The sequence below is a fragment of the Eleginops maclovinus genome, chromosome 14 (genome assembly GCF_036324505.1).
Source record: "Eleginops maclovinus isolate JMC-PN-2008 ecotype Puerto Natales chromosome 14, JC_Emac_rtc_rv5, whole genome shotgun sequence".
NCBI classification, from domain to species: Eukaryota; Metazoa; Chordata; class Actinopteri; order Perciformes; family Eleginopidae; genus Eleginops; species Eleginops maclovinus.
In genome coordinates, this window is record NC_086362.1 from 5437219 (window position 1) to 5460798 (window position 23580).

General features: G+C 41.3%; 1 long non-coding RNA gene across 2 annotated transcripts in view; it reads left to right on the top strand.

The window, feature by feature from the left end:
* Positions 1 to 10506: 10506 nt before the first annotated feature.
* The window catches only part of LOC134875726 (uncharacterized), a 182948-nt gene continuing 169874 nt past the window's right edge, over positions 10507 to 23580 (top strand). For both annotated transcript variants that reach the window (XR_010167269.1, XR_010167268.1), the window contains exon 1: positions 10507 to 10935. This is a non-coding gene — a long non-coding RNA (uncharacterized LOC134875726). The remainder of the gene's footprint in view (positions 10936 to 23580) is intronic.

Below are 23580 nucleotides of genomic sequence, written 5' to 3' on the forward strand. Positions count from 1 at the left end.
TGTTTTTCGTCCTTTGTGCCGTTCACAACAAATTCAATTGTACATGGTGATTGCTTTCATTGATTCTTACATTCCCTCTTCTCCCACAAGTCCAACATGTATTCCGCTTCACCTTCTTCCCCTTCACACACCTTGCTGCTCTCTAATAACGTGACCCTTTTACGAGAACCAAGAGGGTAAATCGGCGCGGCCTGTCGGGAATCCACCAATTTTAGATATTCATAGTGGCAGGGCTAACGTATCATTTTTGCGTTAAATCTCTGGACGAGCACCATACTAATTAATTGAATCATAGATACATGGGTAATGCCAGAGGCTACAGATGGAGCGAATTAGGCCTCACGGAGAAGAATGGAAAATCGCAGGAACATGGATAGAGGAGGATATGGGGGGGGGGGGGGGGGGGAGCCTTATGGGGATTGTGGCTTAGGGCAACCTTTTTCCAGGCAACAGATCTTCAGTGCATGTAATTAGACAGGCCAGGGTGCGGGGTCTTGGCAGCATTTTCCACTTAATATATGGCTGATGTATGTAAGAGAGGGAGGGGGGGGGGTGCGCAAATACAACCTAGCACCACTAAATTAAGATTTATTTAAGCGTGCAGATGGAATAAAATTCAAAGGATGGACTGGCACCAGGGGACCTGAAAAACGTGGAATGTATTAATGTCTTGGTATGTGAGCATAACTTCCATCTTTTATGAAGATAGACATTGGCAGTTAGCCATGCCGGCTACAGGAAGTGACACTTTTTGGTGAGAAGGCTGAGAGGGAGGTGGAGGTGGAAGTCAAAAGGGGGTGTGGTGACTCTCGCAGGGCCAAGCAGTTTGATAAACGATTGGTTTGTCTTGGTGAGATGATTTCATTCTTGCAAATTGGAGAGCACGCAGATATTAGGATGAATGCAGTTGGGCCTCAAGCGTAACGGTGATGCCCGATGATGTATGTTTGTGAGGTGCGTTCGAACAAAATACTGGTGAACGAAGAAGAAGGGCATATGGTCGAAAGCGGGAGATAATGTACCTCCCCATTGATGAGAAGCAGAAAGAAAGAATAGGTTTTCCGCGATGAAAGAAAGATGCGGAAACACTCTGATAACAGCGTGAGCAATGCACACAGGCTCTCCACGCGGCGCTCCAGTTGGTATTCAGTTCATGAGGGAGAGCAGGAGGGGAAGACGCCTCACTCCTCTCCCTTCCTACACCCCCCTTTTTCTCTCTCTCACTCTCAATTTCCAGCTCTCCGTCATTGTACGGATGATAGATGGAAATCTCAGACTGCTGTAAATTGAACATTGCGTCCAGTAGACCATTCATAACGCCGTCCCTTCCCCACTGTTATCATCGTCATCATATACCATATACACCGCTGACAGGCCGGGCTTTAATGGAATAGTTTGAAAAGCTCAAGTGTCTTGACAATAGTGCACATGGACTCGGGGTTACCGCTGCTGCTGGGGCAGTGATGGAAACCATGTTGCACAAGTTTTAATGGATCTGCCATCATTGGCCAGATTCGAAAATGTACACACATTTTTGTCATTGAAAGGGATTAAAAATTAAATTAATGTTTTTTGACCTTGATGGCTTGAGTGTTTATCTAAAAGCTGAATATCCCCCCCACAAAAGGATAAAGCCAAAAACTCTCCCCTCACAGCAGTCGCCTGCCTCTCCCTTTCCCTTTCTCTCCTCTCCTTCTCTTCTTTATCTTTCTCTGGGTGATGTCTCCAGTTCAAAGCACACACTGCACACGGACGGGGACTTAATCTGCAGAGCATGCTACAAAGGCGACCTTGAGGGGAGGTTTGATTGAGGTGTTCAAAACCCGGGTGAAAAAGAGGATTGATAGAATCAAGCAAGTGAGATTACTTCACATTCTGTACCACACCCACCCTGCTGACCTGGGGATAGTGTTGCAAATGAAGCAAGATTGAGAGAGTGAATGAGAACGATGAGAGAGAAAAAAGGGGAGAGAGGAGGAGGAGGCGTTAAGGACAGGAGAGATGGGAGATAGTATCGTAGGGGAAAAGAAAGGAGAGAAACTTTGCTTTTATACTCTAACTTCTGTTGGAGCCGCATGATCAAAACTGAAGAATCATACAGACAGTGAATATTGATGCCAGAGTGCGACTCTTTGTACTGTACAAAGTTTTTGATTAGTTCCACCATTCCTTAAGCTTAAGCGCCCTCATTTCTCCAGTGAATGGGTGAATATTGTTGAAAACGATGTTTAAATTTGTAGCTAAATTAAAAAACCTTGCATATTTGTTTGCTCATAGCTTCCTTTTCTCAAGAGGGCAAAATTGTTCGGCTTTGGAGCTATGCTAAGTGGAACACAGCTTATTTGATACATACTCCTTGTGTTGCTACATAAATGTTTCTTTGTGTGTATTTCCTCTTTTCATCTCTTGGGGAAAAAAAGGGGGAGTCGGGACGCTCTATGCACTACAGTCTCGGCTGCATTCATCAGCTACAAGAGCCTTGCAATTATTCCCCCTCTTCAGTCAGAAAAGTCAACCTGCCAGTACCGGCGCGCAGATGAATGACTGTTGTCTCCTCTGCCGGATTATTAGCCAGGAGATGTGTGTTCACCGACGTCTCAGACGCCTCTGTTTCACCCCCCTCTCCTCAATATGTTCCTCTTTGTGTTTCTCGTCGGAAAACAAAATGCTGTCGGGAGGGAAGGGAAAAGGCAGAGTGCAAAGCTTGATGAGAGGCTTGATGATGACAAGCATGAAGGATCTGATACAGTTGCCCCCTAGAAAGCTTTTTTTGCTAGCAGCTGATAAGACAAAGGAAAAGCACCTGAGGTTAAGGAAGCCAAAATGCCATCGAGCTTAAGAAATTACATTTATAATGATCAGGCAAATGTGGAGTTTCATTCTGGGAATTCAACTGACACAAACACACATTTATAACGACCTAAGCATTTCACGCTGCAATATATCATTAAGTGGTCGTGTAGGGGAATATCTTCCTACTATCTATCCACAATGATCTGTCAATGCCATCTTACTGTCCATAATTGAATGGTTGTGTGTGTGCTTTACCTCATCCAATTCCCATTAACAGTCTTTTGCTGTGTGTCCATGCTCTGTTGACCGTTAAGCGGTCAGCCAGGAGAAAATCCAGGCCGGGGGGCCCATTCATTTTGGTTACCGTCTTGTCTTATGGCCACACAATGTCCGTGACCGGCAATAAAGGCCAGAGACCTATTATTCGAGAAGGTAAAGGTGAAAAGGGAGTCAAAGAAAATGGGAACAGGGCTTAGCTCAGCTATATGGACACAGTCTCACATCACTGAGCTGCTGTCATCAGGGGGAAAGAGATACATTTCAGTTCTCCAAGGATGTATTAGAGATCATGCACAGAGAGAAAAGGGGATGGGGGCGAGTGGATGATGGTGTATTTTCAACGAAGGAAGTTAAAACAGGCTGCGGGGATAACATATAGGCCAACCAAGTAAGCATCTCACTGGTTCCCCAGGGAGAAGAAACAAACGGGATGTATTGGATTTTTGATTATTGCAGAAAATAACCTTTGTGGAGAACATGTTTGTTCAGGGAAATATAAGTATTAGTAAAGAGTAAGCTAAACTAGGATCTAGTGTTTAGCATCATGATGTTTAGCAGTCTCTTTAAGCCTTCTGTTAGCATCAGCCTTTCTTAAAGACACGTACAAGCTTCAAAATTCATAAGCTGTGTTTATGTTTAAGTGTCTTTTGTCCTTAAAACAAATGTGAAATCGCTTAAGCTTGACTAGAAAGGAATCTTACAGAAAACCTCAGAGTTTAAGTGCTAGAATGTTAACTCATTCCCTGGTTTTAGCATACCTGCAGTCCTTTATTGGGAAACCAGACTTGGGACAATAATGTGTAGAAAACAAGACTAAATGGAAACCCCTTTCTCGTCTCCTTAATGGATCTTCAACACATGGCTGAGATGCGACACTATGTTGACCACTTGGAGCAACATTGTCAAGAGGAATTAACATGGTCCTATATGAATCCACAAGGGACTTCTAGGCAAAATGCTGCAACCTTGAAGATGATTTCAAGATGTTGTGCTCGATGTGCTCCATGCTATCCGTCACGCTCCAATCCCCGCTCGTGTTTCTCCACCCGGCTGCAAGGCACTGTATCTCTTCATTCCTTTTATCCGCTACTCTGGAGATGAATCACAGCAACAATCATCCCACATGCGCTCAAATGACACCGAAACACAAAACTGACAGACTTGAACATAGATTCTCCTTTCCCCCACTCTCTTCTGCTCAGACCTTCCTCCCTTTTAACCCCCCACCCCCCCCTCCTCTTCCCTTGGAAACGTGCAGCAATTCCAAATCCGATTGTCACATCAGTTTCTGCCGGTCAAGGAAAAAAGAGGGAAGAAAAGCAATGAAAATGATGATTTCTCCTCTCCTCAAGTCGGGGCCTGTCGTATGCAATCTACTTCGACATTCCACCTCATCAGCTTCTCTATTTAACAATTTTGTGCACAGACAGGACATAAAAAAAGGCCGGCAGACTGGTGAGAATATGGTGGCAGGTGCCTATTCAAACACTGAATATTAATGGCGATGGGAGCGTAGCCTTGGTGCGCACACGATCATTATACTCTGCACTTAAAAAGCACCTCGGCATTAATTGTCATCAAATTTTCATATTTTGCCAATCTGTTTGTGCCACCCTGCTCATTCCTCACACTAAATGCTTGTGACACATCACCCACAGCAATGAAAAAAATGGGAATGTAAAGATATGCAGATATAGACGCGGGGACCTTGTCTGCAAGGATCACAAAGGCAGCAGCAGAGTGAATGGAAATGCACAATGGGAAGGCATGACTCATCTGATGGCTGCAGACACTGAATGTCTCACTTTTTAATCTGGGGATCGTATTTGATTGCGTCTCCGGTGTCTTGAGGGACTCTAAATAGACATGTTTGGCACTGGGTCAGTGATCAGAGGACGAGTCTGGCTATGAGTTCTGGCGTTGTGACTACAAGCTTGTCAGAGAGAAACAGGTCAGGCTCAGGAGACGGAGACGGAGACATGCGAAACCTTTGTCTCTTTGTCAAAGATATCACATAAAGCTGGAGGGACTGCTGAAGTGAGCAGCTTGTTAGGGATTTTAGTGAGCAAGACAAAGTCACATTAAGCGCTGAATTGAATCAGTTAACTGTTTTGAAATGCCACAAAGTCTCCTGGTGTATCCTTTAAAAACTCCCTTGGTTTATTTGTCATGTGTTTCTCCACTTAAAAGAGCAAACATCATCAAATAAAATATTCATTATCAGTGACAGAAAATGTATGAAATGGTGTTGCCTAGTGTTATTTTTTGTATTTAAAATGTGTGGGGAAAATATGTTTGTATACGCAGGTAGGGATATAAATTAACATAGTAAATTGATGAAGCACACATTTATTTTGTATTTCTCTTTTATTTATCATTATTAATAATTCCATGTTATGGTATAGTTTCTTGAAATCAATCTTTATTTTGTGTATTTTTGTATTTATTTTATGATTTATTGTTTCATTACTTCTGTTGGTTTGCTCTTAAATGTGATTGTTGTTTGCCTGTCTATCCAAATCAAAACCTAATATAAAGGGAAACACATTTTTTTGCTTGTATAACTTTTTGAAACAAATGTGTTTGATTACATCCACAGATAAAAATAGATTAAGTTTAAAAGTTCTGCCCAGTCTCCATCCATCATATATATTATTCAGAAATGTACCACGGAGAAGGCTTTAGCCTCATTCTAGGCGAGAGAGTATCGGTATCCAGGTTCATTAGGATGAATGAGCAATACCCAGTTGCATCATGGGTGAAAGGCCTCTCGTTAGTGATTTAGATGGAGGTGCTGCCGAGGCGGTGGGCGTCGACCAGAACCAGGCATGATACAGTGCGTCCAAGAACTAAAATAGAGGCTGGAAGATGAGCCAAGTTATACTGATAAACAGAGGACATATTCAGAGTTCATATTTCTGTTGGTCATAAAGGAGCAAATAATGTATAGCCATGAAAACTTTTCATTTTCAGGAATCATATAAAAGCTTGTCGTGTTGATTTGTTTCATCTTGGCTGTAATAAGTGGTACGAAGACATTTTCTTTTAAGTTATATACATTTCTAAAACAAAGCCACTTTGTTCACACCTGTGAAGTGTCAAATTACACAGAACAGATCTCCACAATGTCACAGCCCAATATTCCCCTTGTTCCTAATGAGCACTTGTAGACGTAGTCGCTGTCATTTCTCGAATGCAAATTACCTGCTTTCAGGCTCAGAGGTGCGCAATTCAGCTCTAGCTGTCATCTTGAAAGGCAGGACAGAATGTACACTCTCCTGCTCGGCTTGAGTCATTTGGCGTCGCTGCAATTTATTTGTGTCTGACAGTGAGACTTTTTATTGTTGCAGGAAAAAAAAGTTTACAGCCTTTGTCAGCTTTTTGTAAGCCCCCTTTTCTACATGTGTATTAGTTAGATGGTATTTAGAGTAACAAATGATCAGTTTAGCCTAGTAAATAAGATTACATGTATAAATGTGATTTGAACTGAAACTGAAGAATGTCTTATTGATGTTGACAGCACTACCTCGTTTCTATCCCAACTCATTTGGTTTTGGTATTGTAGTTTTGTTAATAAGAGGTCTAATGAACGGTCTAAGGGAGTTAGACCTTTCATTTCATCGCACATCATTTCCCCGGGATACAACACAATTTATTAATCGGTTGATTCTTTTTTTGGATAGCAGAATAAATGAATATGTGTCTATGCATAGCCCTGAAAAGAAACATTGATATTTTAGTGTAACAACAATGTCTTGTGAAAATAAAAGTTGAACGTTTTTGTCAACTTTATCAAATCAAATGGCAATGATTTCCGTTATGCATATCGTAATAATCAAATCAGCAGACATTGTTAAATGTATTTGTATTAGTAGTGTTTATTTTTGTATGTGAATAAATGGAGTTTGATATTCCAAATAATAGTAAGTAGTACAGCTGATTTCAACAAAACTAAGATTGTAATGACAAAACCTACCAATATGGGAAAACACCATACATACATTGAATAATATGCAAAGTTATGTATGATTGTAGTGTTATAAAGTGCACAATATAAACACATATGATGTTTATTTAATAATTGAGACAAAAATAATCCACCTTTATGTTTGCATATTGCTCTGTTTATCAGCAACTGTAAATACTGTACATGAATATACCCACACATCTACATTTTTGTACCACATGGGTCCAGACTGAACTACATCTTCTTTACTGTAAAGCTCACAGAAATCATTGATCCTGCTTAGACAAATACTCAGAAGAAAATAGGGGAGGATTTAAAACAGCTGTATTTACTGAATATAAAGCACCCTTGCTGCTTATATGTCAAATGGTGCCGTAGTGTGTGCCACTGTCACCATGCACGGGTACCTAAGTGAATTAATATCATCTGTCACCGCTACCTACATGCTCCCCCTGGTCCCACCCACCCAAGGAAGTGCAGCAGCTCCCCAGACGAACAAATGCCTCCTTTCCACTCTTCAACTTCATCTGTCACAGATACTGCAGCCTCCACCCTTCTGCTTTATGCCCCCACCTGATGCATACACACACACACACACACACACACACACACACACACACACACACACACACACACACACACACACACACACACACACACACACACACACACACATACACACACTCGCACACAATTGCTGTCTAAATGGCAAACTCACGCCTATTTAATCTGTCACAGTTCTAAGCGCATGCACACACCTTTCTGACTTTGTGAGTGACAAGCATGGCAATTTCAAACCATATTCCTCATGGCTGCCATTGCAGAGGCGGAGGAAAAATAACGTTGCTAAAGTAGCCCAACGCAGGGACAAAGGGAGAGATTAATCAGCTAAAGAAAAAGGGGGCTAGGAAGAGAAATGAATATCACAAACCGTTGACAAGTTCATAAATCTTAAGTACAGATGGGAAGCATGTGGCAACAGAGACGCCATTTCTTTTTTCAGTGACGTAAAACAACTCCCACTGGAAATCAACTATGTATATTTTATCATGTCTCATTTAATGTCATTATTTATTTAACTCTGTTGAGAAGTTTCCATGGAGGAAACTAATTAATATATATGTCAATATACTTGTTTTTTTAATAGATTAAATCATGTTTTTTGGACATTTTAAGTTAATACTGTCACGTGTTTCTGTTGCTTACGGTAATAGTGCATGATCCAAAAGACATCTGGATTTCTAAACACTGTTTTGTTGCTGCGACCACAACAATAATATTGAAGGCTCTGGGTGTTGAGGGACTGTCATGGTTGACACGTCTCATCAACATTGCGTGGAAGTCGGAAACAGTACCGAAGGAGTGGCAGACCGGGGTGGTGGTTCCTCTCTTTAAAAAGGGGGATCAGAGGGTGTGTGCCAATTACAGAGGCATCACATTACTCAGCCTCCCCGGGAAAGTTTACTCTAAGGTGCTGGAAAGGAGGGTCCGGCCGATCGAACCTCAGATTGCAGAGGAACAATGCGGTTTTAGTCCTGGTCGTGGAACGACGGACCAGCTTTTCACTCTCCCAAGGATCCTGGAGGGGGCCTGGGAGTACGCTCATCCGGTCTACATGTGCTTTGTAGATTTGGAGAAACCGTATGACCGGGTTCCCAGGGAGATACTGTGGGAGGTGCTGCGGGAGTATGGGGTGAGGGGGTCTCTGCTCAGGGCCATCCAATCTCTGTACTCTCAAAGCGAGAGCTGTGTCCGGGTCCTCGGCAGCACGTCGGACCGATTTCCGGTGAGGGTTGGCCTCCGCCAGGGCTGCGCTTTGTCACCAATCCTGTTTGTGATATTCATGGACAGGATTTCGAGGCGTAGTCGTGAGGGAGGGGGTTTGCAGTTCGGTGGGCTAAGGATTGCACCACTGCTTTTTGCAGATGATGTGGTCCTAATGGCTTCATCGGTCTGTGACCTTCAGCTTTCACTGGATCAGTTCGCGGCCGAGTGTGAAGCGGCTGGGATGAGGATCAGCACCTCCAAATCTGAGGCCATGGTTCTCAGCAGGAAACCGATGGATTGTCCACTCCAGGTAGGGAATGAAGCCTTACCCCAAGTGAAGGAGTTCAAGTATCTCGGGGTCTTGTTCTCGAGTGAGGGAACAATGGAGCGTGAGATGGGCCGGAGAATCGGAGCAGCGGGAGCGGTACTGCAGTCGCTTTACCGCACCGTTGTGACGAAAAGAGAGCTGAGCCAGAAGGCAAAGCTCTCTGTCTACCGGGCCATCTTCGTTCCTACCCTCACCTATGGTCATGAAGGATGGGTCATGACCGAAAGAACGAGATCGCGGATACAAGCGGCCGAAATGGGATTTCTCCGCAGGGTGGCTGGCATCTCAGGGATAAGGTGAGAAGTTCAGTCATCCGGGAGGGACTCGGAGTATAACCGCTGCTCCTTCGCGTTGAAAGGAGCCAGTTGAGGTGGTTCGGGCACCTAGTGAGGATGCCACCTGGGCGCCTCCCTAGGGAGGTGTTCCAGGCACGTCCAGCTGGGAAGAGACAGAGGGGTAGACCTAAGACCAGGTGGAGGGATTATATCTCTTCGCTGGCCTGGGAGCGCCTTGGAATCCCCCAGTCAGAGCTGGTTGATGTGGCCAGGGAAAGGAAAGTTTGGGGCTCTCTGCTGGAGCTGTTACCTCCGCGACCCTGACGGAAAAGTGGGAGAAGATGGATGGATGGATGGATGGATGGATGGATGGATGGATGGACCTTCAGATGTACAGAGACTCACCAGTGCACAGTAAGGGAAAGGTCTTCAGTACAGGCTTCTAGCTATCATAAGTGACTGGTTAGAATCACCCATCAATAACTATTCTCTAATCCTGGCATTGATTATGTGTCAGGCGCTCAAAAAATGTAGAATAAAGTGGTATGAAGAGGATTTATGCCTGCAGTTCCAGGTTTAAATAAAAATCAGTATCTGGCTTTGAAGCCATGTCCCCCTGCTGGCTCACCTGTCAGTCAAACACGAATATTGTCCCATATCTGCAGATGCTTGAGGGATGGGCATTCTGGTATGTTTTTATGTTTTTCTTCATATTTACATAATAATTCATTTCATAATAAATCCTTCAACATGATATTTGACTGTATTCGAGATTAGTTTAGTTATAATAACCCATGATAATGTATTTATCTGTATTACATCATACATCACACAGAGTTATTTAACACAGACAGAATAGGAGTCTACTACAAACAAATAGCATAAATGGTTCCGTAAGCCTTCTTATTTATGTTTGTGAGATAAAATGTGCTTATGTACTGTTACGTTTTATTTAATATATCATAATGAACGTGTTTAAATACATATAGTTGAATTAGTGAATGTGATACTTTGCCAAAAATAATCATAATATTATTTATGCATTATTATGGTGAGCCTACATTTTACCCACAAAGCCCTTGGTGTATCTCATGAGGTCAAAGGAGGCCAGAAACAGGAAATGGTATGGGTGGTATGACTTCAGACGTTTCCAGCGTTCTAGGGTGAATACATGAACCTGTTAACCAAACAAGAAAATAAACAAAGACAATTTAGATGCCTCAAAGTGGGTGAAACCTGCAAAAATAAAATGGTGCAGCTAACAGTGCTGCTTCAGCTAGCAACGCTACATTAGCATTAGGCAACCACACGAATTACGCAATGCCAGACAGAGAACATAAATAAACTAGACGAAGTGAAGAGGGATAACGAACAAGAGGAAGAGGCTGGAGAAACACATTGGGACACTGTGTTTGTGGCAGAAGCTGATAGTCAACAACAAAAAGCCTTTGGAAGTGGACAACCGGAGCGGAGAGCAAGAGCCGAAGCAAGAGGAGCAACAGGTGTGTGGCTCCAGAAGATGAAAGGTATATAGGTTAATATTCATTGTGGCTGCGCAGTGATATTTTCATATCGTTTATGCAGGTGTGGCTGTACATGCTTAAGTTATGTTATGATGACGCAATTGTTATATGCATTGGTTGTGCAGCACTGTTGTAATAGTGTGGCTGTACACGTTCCAATATACTATCTGCACTGTGGCTTAGCAGTGCTGTTTTCATGTTGTGTGAAGCTACTATTGTGTTGGCCACTTTGCCTTTATGTCGAGGCTGTATTCGTGTTTAGCTTAAGTAAAGCCTACACCAGGTTGTAGAACCTCCGAGTGCTTAGCCCCTGTAAAATGGTGTTACAACATTGACGACATGATTTAGCAACTGCGTCACACTTAAGTGGAAAGCAGCCTTCATTCGTGCCATTTGTTGCACCTGTGTACCAAGTTTTTGAAGTTGTGTAATGTTTGCTACTGAAATCTTTTGAACTGATTTGAATAGAGAGTCTATTTTGGGTTTGAGAGCAATTTCAAAATATTTTTTCAGAAGATTTTAAAGACTCTCTACACTCTCAGTGATGATGTCACGCAATCTAGCCCTGAAGAGTCCTTCCCATCGACACCCATTATAAAGTCTAAAATGGCCTGAAAACTTACCAAAACTTAAATGTTGATAAGTCCAAAACTGTAAACGATATCATAAATCTGAATACAAGTTTAATAGTTGAATAGCTTATGGCCGTTTTAAAGTTGGAATGAAAGTATGTGGAAGGAGTAGCATTTTGCACACGGTGTAGGTAAGAGGATTTGAACGTTCCTCTCATTGAGGAACATGTTAAAAAAAAAAGAGTTTACAAAGCTGAATATCTGAAAAAGTATGAAGTATTTTGAAAATCTTTAAAGTTTCCCATCATGTGCTGAAACAACTGAATATTTTAATACTCGAACAGTTTCTGTAGCTGAAAGTATGCTGAGGTTATGGAGAGCCACATTTTTTCTTGAAATAGGAAGAAGAAGTTGAAGAATAAAGATTAGCAGAACAATAGTGTGAATGCTGTTGAACATCATTCACACCAATTAGCAGTCGCATGGCAACCAGGTGACATGTTTTGAACTAATGCTGCAACCTATAATTATCTCAAATTAAGTGTGAATTAAACGTTTAAAGTCCTGTTACATATGAGAATGACGTAGAATTCAGTACTATAGTCAAGATAGGTTGTTACTTAAAGGCACAAGTATTAATAAATACAAAAATAGCAGTGAGAACCTTTAGTTCCCCCCCTATTGCAGTGTCTTGGCCAGAAAGTTGCACTTGAGTACAACAGCAAACTAACACGCATCTTCTGCGAGTGCAGGAGCAAAAATAGCTCTCCATACCAGCAGATGGGGGTAGTCAGTATTTGTCATCAAAAAAAGGGCAACCAGACATTTGTTATCGGTGTGTCATGGCCTTTTTCCACCCCTGGGACAATCATTGTTGTTGAGCATTTCTGCAGATAATCATTGGCTATAATGAACAGGGTGTTTGCATTGAGGGAGTGTGCATCAGTATGAAATAATTCCTGAGTTTTTCAGCACTTCTGCTAAGTGTCACATCCCTGCACTCTGGGGTGTCCCTTACACTCATTATTGTTTGTGTACACCTCCCCAATTTTCTGTGCGAATTCAATATCTCTTGTCACAGCTGGAAAACCGTGGCATGCATAGCTACAGCTAATGATCTGCGGGAAATACTGTGAGCATGCTGGCAACATAAGTGGGGGAAAATGTCAAGCTGTATTTTCCTAAAAGTTCTGTTTTTACAACAAAAATTACCATGGAAACATTACCTTTTGTGTGTTTATCACAGGCAGCATGAATCCATAGTTATTTGAATTGTGGGTATTTTTGCATTAGTATACTATTCTTAGTTATTCCTTGTGCTTTTACAGCCAGCATTTGTAGTTCACTTAGATGACTCAAGTTGGATTTTGGAATTACTTTGATGTGATTATTCTGTTTGAAACCCTGCTGCCACTGTGTTTGCAGCTGGCTGCTTTTCAACAGTCACTTCTTTAAATAGAGGTATTATTCAACAAATTCAACTCCGCTACAAGTTAATGGGCTGAGATGGGTAACAGTGTAGCAGGTAAATTAATTAGAAAGACGGCAGAATTTGTTTTTTTAATAGAAATACAGTTTGGATAAAGTCCACCAGGGAAACTGTTATAGTGATTCTGACCATGAGAACAGACTCCTCCATCTGCAGGACTGCCAAGTGAGCAAACAATAAATATGGAATTAATCAATGCCAAAACTGTTAAATTACTGCTAAATTAAGTCTCACTATTGATTCAAAATTCATATCCGTGTTTACCCTGACTCTGTAATTGTTGTTTTTGGGAAGTAAGGTGCTTCTCATTTCCACACTCCTGCACAAACAAGTTATTCTGAGGTCGTCTCACACATTAAAATTATCGATCCGTCCACCCATCTTCTAAACCACTTATCCTGTTCAGGGGGAAAGCAGGGCTGTATCCTATCCCAGCACGCATTGGGAGAGAGGAAGAGTACAGCGGGGTCCATTATAGGGCTAACACGTACAGACTGACAACCGTTCACACACACAGTCACACCTACGGGCAGTTCTCTGCTTCACTTCATCCGCATGTCTTTGGACTGAGGGAGGAAACAGGAGGGCCTGGAGAAGAGAGACATAAACATGGGGAGAACATGAGAGCTTCACATGGGAAACACTGAGGCCAGCTTATTGGTTAAATAGAGTTCCAGATCAACTCACCATGGTATCCTGTCCTGTCTTAAACCCTGTTTCTGCTCTCAAAGCATTCATACTTCTAAAATACACAATACACATGGAATTATACTGTATACGTAATTAAGTTTCATGGTTCAGTTTTGGTAGGTAAATTAAAAGGATCACACATTTTATTCATTGTCAAATATACCATGTAATGAGAATATCACCTAAATCATCTTCTGGATTTTAATTAGTGGATAGAGTAATGTTGCTGTGCCTATGTATAAATGTCTTCCAGCCATATTCAGTGCAAGTGCAATATATCGTTGCAAGACGTTGCTGTCATGGTGAACCCGTGGCTATGTAATCCATCAATGATCGGCGCGGTGTCAGCGCCCCTTTGAAGATATGCTCTTTGTGTTCCTCTGAGACAACACCTTTGACAGCCGGCAACAAGTTTGGAGATAAGATTTGAAACAATGCACTTGGCGGGGACATTAAAGCCAGTTTTTGCGACTGACACCTGTGCTTCAGATGAACCGTTTGGTATCGCTCAAATACCTCATCTTTATATCAACAGCTTGTGACCTTTCCGAATGCCAGAGCGAGGGCCGTTTGTTCAAATCAGAGCGCCGACAGAAATGGCCTCGGTTCACATAAAGCACAGAGTGATGAAGGGCTGACTCGTGGGCCAGCACTTAGCTTCAAGTTTAACCTCCTGCTGTTAAGTAGATGGATTCTGTAATGGCCAATTAAAATACTGTATGCTCTTTTAACCCATTACATGCAGCTAGTAGTGGAGACCTGTTTGCTTAACCAAGTCTGGAATTAATGGCTTTATTAAAATTCATGCCGAGTATTGAGTAGCCTGTCCTAACTTTGCCGTATTTCCTCTCTTGTTTTTCCCCGTTTGAGTTTTCCTTCTTCCACTCCCAAACCAACCTTGGCATCAATCATTGTTATCCCTACATCACCTCCGTCTCCCCCCATGTTCCCCTCTGCTCCACTCTTGAATCATCCTGCCGTCTCTCGCAACTTTTCTGCGCCACATTCCCCAGCGCGCCTCGCTTTCCTATTGTTGCATCTCCATCTGCCCCGCCTCCCCTCTCTCGCTGTTTATCCACCACACCTCTCTCTACTCTTTCCTGCTATTTCCGTGGACCCATCTCTCACGTTCCATGTGTGTGTGGAGGCTCATTGCCATGCCTGTGAGCAGGTGCGAGGTCCAGGGAGAGTGGTTTGGAGAGACATAGCGCTTCCTGACAGAACAGGAACGGTTGAGGAGAGTAAGCCCAGCCGGCGTCTGTCTGTCTGTCTGTCTGTCTGTCTGTCTCTAGCTCCATCTGTTAGGACAAAGCTTCAAGAATGACATACACACAAGGTGCCAGCGAAAAGACATTTGCGGTGGTTCACGACGAGAATAGAAATGATAGTTATTCAGGTTTGCTTCCGTCTCTGACTTTTCCTGAATCACACAGAAATATGAAACGTAACATACATGGAAGAAAGAGTCATTAAAACAGGATAAAAGTGGAATTTAAATCCAATAAACACAATTTAAATCAGTTTTCTGGAGCGGCTATATCCAATTTTTTGTCTGTCAGTCTCCCAGGGATATCAGAAAGCCGTAAAGTAATCCAATCATACGAGGCAGATTGATGGAACAATATTCAAATCTGGCTTTCATATATTCCATATAGTTTGACTCACCTGATACAGCGCCAGCCTCAGCGAAGGGGTTAACCAGAGGTGTCGGTATCATGTGTTATTAATTTGTCTAGCTGTCAGTGGAAACAAACATATGTCTGTATTTATTTTGGTGCCCTCTCAGGCTCCATTAGAGGGTCAGGTTATTGCTTTTTGATTGTATTTATTCCCTTCTGCCTTTCATTTCCGCTATCTTCAGCGAGCAATATTACCTAGAAATACACTTTCCCTGCTGTTGTCAAAATTTGACTGATTGATCTTAAAATAAATATATAAAAGTTAGTTTATTGCTTTGCCACGATGAAATGCTGTTACTGTACGGGTTGAAGGAAAATCTCTTCAGTCTGTCTATCGTCATACTGTATATTACATTCAGGATTATGGGTTTTATTGATGTGTATGCAATACTACGGAGCAGTGCTTCATGTATTGTTGTAGATGGTTAGAATAATAAAGTTGAAAATAAAGTACAGTCATATTTGAGACTATGTAAGTCAAAATTGACTAATACCTTCTGCTTTTTACAAATGGGTGTTTTTTTTTTTTTCTGGTCTGAGGCTACTGCAACCTCCTTAAAATGAATTTCCGGATTTTTTTCTAAATATCCACTTTTAAAAATGTCAGTTTTTCCCAAAAAATCTGACTTTTCTTCAATTTTCTGCCTTTTTTTCTAAATATCCACTTTTAAAAATGTCTATTTTTCATAATTCTAAATCCTTCTTAAGAATTCTCACTTGTTGCCTCCCAATTTTTCTTCCTCTCAGATTTCTTTTCCAAATTTCTGACTATTTCGTGCGTCACGCCTCTTTCAAACATCACTGTTGCCAGAAATACAATCCCCGGAGAATACGTCTGTTTATCCTTGGTTATAGATCCTCCACAGAGCCTCCTCGATCCTCGATGTGCTTTTTGAGAAATTAGATTTCCTTCAACAGGGCATTTTCCGGGTCACTACAGGAGGACCGAGGAGTCGAGGAGGCGGAAATTGAGAAATGAGAAAGGGTTTATGTCTGGGACCAGTAGCATTTGGTTACTACTGTTGGCTTATATTAGCATACCTGCCCTAACAAAGCCATACTTGGTCTGGAATGACCAATAGACTATTTCTCGCCCTGCATCACTGTCATTAAAATGACAATTTAATCAAATACATTTTTATGACTTCATGTAAGTGCAAGAGATAATTTCATACAGGCGTTACAAAAACAGATTTCTGATGTTTATGTTTATAATGATCATTAGAGCCTGTATCTCTCACATTAGCTGTTGCTTCTTATACCGTAAGCCTTCTTTCACAGGATAAAGGCGCCCAGCAGACACTGTGGAGGTGGAAGAAGAGGAAGTGAGGGAAGAAATTATTAACAACTCTCAATATAATCCTGTCCTCAACCGATGCCTTTGGATAGGAGCCAGATAAGGAAGAGACTGGGGGGGGAATCAGCAGGGGCTGGGAGGGGAGGGACTCGGGATGTGTCACACCGTGCAGAAATGAATGTGGACGCCTGTAAATAACAGCACAGTGCACTAGTAAAACAGGCAGGCGATAAGAAGAGAAAAAGTGTTTTGCGCTTTTCACCACGGTCATGCAGGATCGCAGATGCTGTTGCGGAGGAAGTGACACGGTGCGATAGCGAGGGAATTGATACACCTTTGTTGCTTGTAAGGACATCATGAGGAAGCTTCTGGTTATGTAGTTTCCTGTTTTCTTCAACAAATGCACTTCCAGGTTGCAAAGCTTTCCAATAACCTAAAGCTTTGACGATCAAAAGCTAGAGGAAAGTAATACCCGCTGACAGTATAACTTTGATTGACATTGAGGGCTTTACTGCCTAAATAAATCCAAATCGACGGGGAGGAATATACACTGTAAACAGCAATAAATAAACAGTGAAAGCCTCATCCTCGCACCCATATTTCGCCTCTCTCCAGCAAGTTAGATTATCCCCCTGCCACTTCTGTAACCACACTGACTAGCAAGAGTGTTGCCATGACAATGCCAAGCCTGTTTTTTGCCTTCCTGGTTTTTGCCGTATAGACAAGATCGGGGAGTTGTTGACTTGATTGCTCTCTCGGTAGTGGTATGCCAGGAAAGAGCACGCAATCATTCGTAATTTACTTAATTTACAGGATGCCAGTTTCCGGGGCTTCCAATCGAGGGTAGCGCCATTACGTTGAAAGGATGGCACTCATTAAATGTGGAGTGGGCTTGTTGTGGTGTGTGCGTCTGGTGAAAAATGGTTGTCAAGTTGCGTGTGGCTTGGCAACAGAACCCTGTAGATGTGCTTGTTCATCCCCCTTGTTCTCTTGCATGACGTAAATGAGATGCCTCTTACCGCTGCTGTAAAAGAGGATGAAGCTGGCTGACTCACTTTCCAACCACTGTGATGATCTGCTGATGGATATGTGTGCGTCTGAATTGCCTTATATTACCCATAATATCAGAAATGTACAATTGATGACTTAACTCTTGAGCTGCACAGACATAAACCACAGAGGTAACCATTAGAATAAATCAAAAATAGACATGTTTATGAACGTTGGAGACTCATAAAAGAGAAGGCTCTGGGAGGAAAATCAAATGTGTTTGTTTGCTACAAGCCTCTGTGCTTGTTTGCATTATTGACTTACATGTGAGTTCATCAATAATTAACAGTGTTCGCAGCCTTGCCACAGGCGGGCATCACTGCCAGTGACACTCAGAGTGTGTAGCATTGTGTCCCTGTGTGTGCGTGGGGACATGGTGGCTTCCATCGTTCATCATAGTCTCTTTTTAATCCTCCCATATGTTACTATCAAGACAAATTGAATAGCAGAAATTCAGCTAAGGGGAAGGGAGTACACACACTGTACTTTACATTTTTTTTACAGGATGTTTTTACCCGGGATTTAGACCTCTAACATTTGTTAAAAACTGCTTCTTTTAGATGAATAGTTCACGAGTTGGCTCAGGTACCATGCGTTTCTGTAATAAATCAGACTTGCATAACATAAACTGTTGACAGCTTTCTTACAACCTGTTTCATAGATGTTCAGTCACACAGTGTAATAGGAGATAACAGATAAAGAGGCAGAACACAACCAACAGAGGCGAAAGAGAAAAGAACCCCAGCGATCTGACAGCCGCTGCATGAGAAAACCTTTTCTTTTTGTGCAGTTATCTCTAATTTTCCAGAGCTGGGAGAGGTATCAAAGGGATTTAATTTAATTAAACAGTGGTCCAGCCATGTTCAAGGTCACATGTGTGGGCTCAGACATCACTGCAGAGAAATACAGCCGAGGGGAGGACCCTGCACACACATTAGCCTTGAATGGTTTCTGTAAACGATAGATAAAATACCATTTTTAACACCACATGAGGCAAAATGGGACAAATTTCACTCATTACACATGAAGAATACATTTACTGCTCAGACAAGTGCATTTCCTCACACTAATTATTATTATTAGTGGTGCCTTTTTTTATGGAGTTTCAAAGTTTTTTGAGAAAAGTAGAGCATCTATGTCTTCAATGTCAATTTTCATTTGACTAATGCTAGCATTTATATTTATTCCAGAAAAACTGATTGGTCACTAAATCAGTGTTTACCCAGTCTATAAATATTGTATTTTTTTTTGTACTGCAGACAAAACATAATGGCAATAACTCACCAGGTTCCGTCACCTCAACATCAAACTCCTTGGCAAGCTTTTCCATAAATGCCGGAGCTTGTCTGTGTAATTTTAGTATATGTAGCATTTTGCGCGCTAACAAACAACCAATGCTGTAAACGTTCCGGTGAAGGCATTGTTTCTTTGCGTGGCGCTCTCGCCCCAAAATGTCAAGGTTTTTTTTTTTGTTGGATGGAATCATTGTGACTGTAGTTTGTGGCCAAACTCGATGTTTTCCGCTCACTTTCAGAAGTGTAGAAAGTGTCATTCTCCACTCGGCACACCTTGCCGGGTGAAGCTTAGCTCAATACTGCTGACTTCACAATTATGCAGAAAACTGGAACTCCACTCAGGTTTGCAGTCATATTGCATTTTTTTTTCCCACCTTGTTGGATAAGTCATGTATTTGAATACACTATCGGAAACACATCTTTTTATGGCTTACAGACGCAGTGCCTCAAGGGTTCGGTGGGAGGCAACAACTCGCTGGATATCAGGTTATTTGCTTTATATTGCTGTTAATATTATTTAAATTAGTCTACAGACAATTCTGATTCCTCTCTCCCATGCTTTGAAATACTCAGTGTGGGTGGATGCTTGTAAACTGAATCTTTGTAATGGATTTAGTTAATTTCATGACCAGATTGCTGTCGGCCAACTCTTTTCGGCATCTGACATGCATCACGTACAAACATGTGAGAATATGTCTCAAACGTTTTCCAAAGATATTTCTGAGTTTGAGGTCAAAATGTGTACTGGGCAAATGCAAATTAGAATGTTTATAAGATGGGTTCAAGTGTCTGCTTGTAAACTACTGGAATAATGAATAATTTCACTTGTTTCACAGCATTATTAAATAGATACTAGGGAGGAAGTTGGACCGAAAAACACTGTGCAGACGTAACTGAAGTGTGTCTTGAAGTAGCCTGGATGGACTTGTTTGTTTTTTACCCTGGTATCGAAACTGAAAATCGATACCGACAACTGTCCTGCAGTTTGCTTTTATGAGTATATAGCTCATTAGTTTATAAAAATGTTAATTTCGACCTCCTTTAGCATTAGCAGTAGCTGATTGAAAACGGCTATTAGTAACAGGAATTGTGAAAAGACCCAAAATGTAAAAAGAGCCTTTACACCAGCAAAAAACCTCTGAGACGGCAAGAGCAACTTTGAACATTGTCTGCGTTTGTTCCCCAATCAATTTCCTCCTTCTCGCCGTATCTGAAGTGCGTGTGATCTGTGATACCGATCCTTCCCCTTAAATGGCGCAATGACCGTAAAGCCCATCGAGCTCAACATAGTTCCTCAACCCCCCTTTCACTCCCCTCCATCCCACCCCTTAACTCTGGACCCTGATCAATAGGCTCTAAGTGTAACGCGATCAATAGTTTGGATATTGCTTTAATGCCTCTAGCGCCAAGAATATACAAAGAAGGCGGCGAGGGTCAGGTGGCCATTTTTTTACGCTTACTGGAACGGTGATGAATCATGAAAACTGGAGAGTAACTGTACAGTTTACTAACCTTATTGATTGATGTGTCTCCTACTCCGCTGTTTTTTTTTTTATATACTTCATCTTCCCCAACCTCCTCTTCATCCTTCCTGCACATCTGATTGGTGCGAGGGATCATCTAGGCTTCAGCATGGTTGAACGAATGTGTCAATATCTAAAGAGGATTGGAGCTCAAATGAGGGACCGGACTACCTGAGGATGCAGCCAAGGGAGAAGATGCTGAAAGCCAAATGAAGCAAAAAAAGCTCAGGAAAAAACAGGCAGCAGCAATTTGTAACTGGTGAATATAGCCCGTTGGCCAAATTACAGTCACGCATTGATTTTTCCTTTTCACGTTTTGCTGCGATTTGTGTCGTGCCCTCTTCACATCCCGTTCTCTTTGTAGTTACTTCTCTTCTCTTTTTGTTCTTTTAAGCTGTAGCTACTTCATGTGCCTGACACGAGCGCTCTACTGAGTTTCAAAATTACATCTCGCTTCATCCTCCCACTGCTCCACATAACTCACACTTTAATGCCGTCGACAACACTGAGACAATAGATGTTCCTTTTTGAGATTCAGACGTCTATTTTGAGATTAAAAGGCAATTTAAGACCATCTGTTCCTGCCTAACAGACGGCATTATAACAGTGAAACATGTCATATTAAGTGTGATTGGTAACTTTAATCCGCGTGCAATCAGAAGTGTTGGAGGCGCAGCAACAGGAAGTCTCTCGCTCTTTGAATGGTAATTGAATGATTAGAACTTCATATTTTGGTAGTTATGACCTTTTCTTTAAGCTTTCACTTAAAAAAAAACATCAAATAATGTCTTATGTGAAAGAAAAGTAAAGCTACTATTAAGTTCACATATGCCATCATTGTTTCTGAACTATGGGATTTATCCAACATAAAGTAAATAATGTACACTATTGGGCAGGTAAATGATCATTTTTACTTTAACAAAGTAGTGGGAGATGTTGCTATAGATTGACTGTTGAGAATTTATTGATAAACACATAGTTGAATAGAATAGAAACTCTCTTATTCACACCCCACCTTAGAGATTTACCTACCCACTGTCTGCATAGAATTGATCTTCTTTATGATGCATGTAGTGTTTTATATGTATTTGTTTTCAACCCGTTCTTTATACCTTTCTAGTATATGGCCTTTCAACTGGAGCAATTAAGGACTTCGGGGTTAAAGGAAACATGATTGTATTAGAATTAGCATCAAACATTTGGACTTTGGATATGAATAGTGATAACTAATTGATAATTCAAAAAGTAGTAGACTCTATGGAACTGTTCGAGCAGCTTTCCTAACAACGCTGGTCAAAAACTCCTCGGCGCAGGTTGTGCTGGGGAACATTTTGACTCATGACCCCAGCATTTTGAAATCGCAGTTACAGCCCTTCTATTCAAAAAAGAAAGTAAATGGAGCTGAAATAAAACAATATGGCAGTACAATCCATCCTGTCACATACATGGTTCATTTTCTGAATGGCAGCCAAACTATGACAGTAACAGCTGTGGTTGTCTAAAACAACTCTTTAAAATCATTTCCTGGAAATTGCCCAGCAGCACACTCCACTTAATGTTGACCCACGGTGCTAAAAGCAGGCAAATAAAAATAAATAATGCAAAGAATTAAATGAAGATACCACATAAATCACCGAAAGTGCTTAATTAAATCATTCATCATGCATAGCCCAGCGCAAAACACTAAAATAGAATTGATTACAATGCGATGTGTGTGCAATTGATTTGTATAAGTGGATACTGATAATTATCACCAACCCAATTAAAAGCGAGATAAACTTGCAATACTTTCTACCTTGTTTTCAAGAGTCCAAATAATTGATGAGCATAGTTATTTCTCCGGTGGTGAAGGGAGGTTCACCAGAGGGAAGAGCTACCCAGGAGCTTGTTTATGGAGAAAATCCAGGGCAGGGTAGTGCTTGTTCAGACATGGCTGACATGCTTTTGATCACATCTCCTCGTGTTTCTCCTCTATACTTTACTAAGCCCGGGGTGCTCTGGGAATATGCAGCAGTGGCAGGTGAATCAGCGCGAGCATTTGTTTACTTCACAGAAGCAGCGCGGAGAGCTTGACGGACTGCTCAGCATGCAGGCCACTGGCTGCTGAGAAACATTTATTTATTCTGTCCGGGAGGAGGTTCAATCCCGGGAGGAGGCGCAGTCCCTCCAACACTTGTTTGTTTGTGTGTGTCAGCATATTTAAACCCTAGATATGCCTGCACTTGGTACAAAGATTACCTACTTTCTCAAAACACGCAAATAACTCGATTATCTTTACATTCTGAAGGCTGTCATTAGAACTCACAAGCAGACAGTAAAGTATTTTATATCGCTTACATTTGGTATAGTTTGAAAGTTAGTTATAGTCGTTCTTTTTTTACTTATTTAAAAAGTAAAAAATAACTAAAATTTTCAAAACAAAATTTCCTAATCTGAATAATTATCAAAAAATATATGAAGTTATTAGATTTTTATTTTTTAGAGCAACTCTTCCTCACAACAATGTTTTCAAAATATTTTGCTAGTTTTTGTTATTTATAAATAGCATTGTGTTTTGATTTTGGTCAAATTTTGATTAATTGTAGTTTAGTTTCAAAAGGAATACAAGGGATTTGTTTTTGGTGTATCACGGTGTATACATGACCACAGTAAGAGGGAATTTAGTTGTACAATTCGGAGCAAATATACAACAATTATTCAAAAAAACGACTCTTAAATTAACAAATAAGGAGGGAATATATATTTACACTAAAGGAAGTACAATAAAATTATGTCAATTCACTCTACAAAGTAAAATATATACATCAGACCATAATTTGAAATCCTGCTTTGACTTTCAGTATTTTCAGTCATGAGAACTCAGATTATTTCCCCTGCCTTCCTTCTTCCTGACATCCCAGGTCTAAAAAAATTACAAACTTTTCACAAAATCTTATGCCGTTGTAGCAACAACAATTTGAAGTAGAATAGAATCTAAAGGAGGCTCAGGAGGACATCATGTGTCTAATTTGTTAGAACTAATGCTATCATTGTCACAGAGTTTGGTGCCCCAG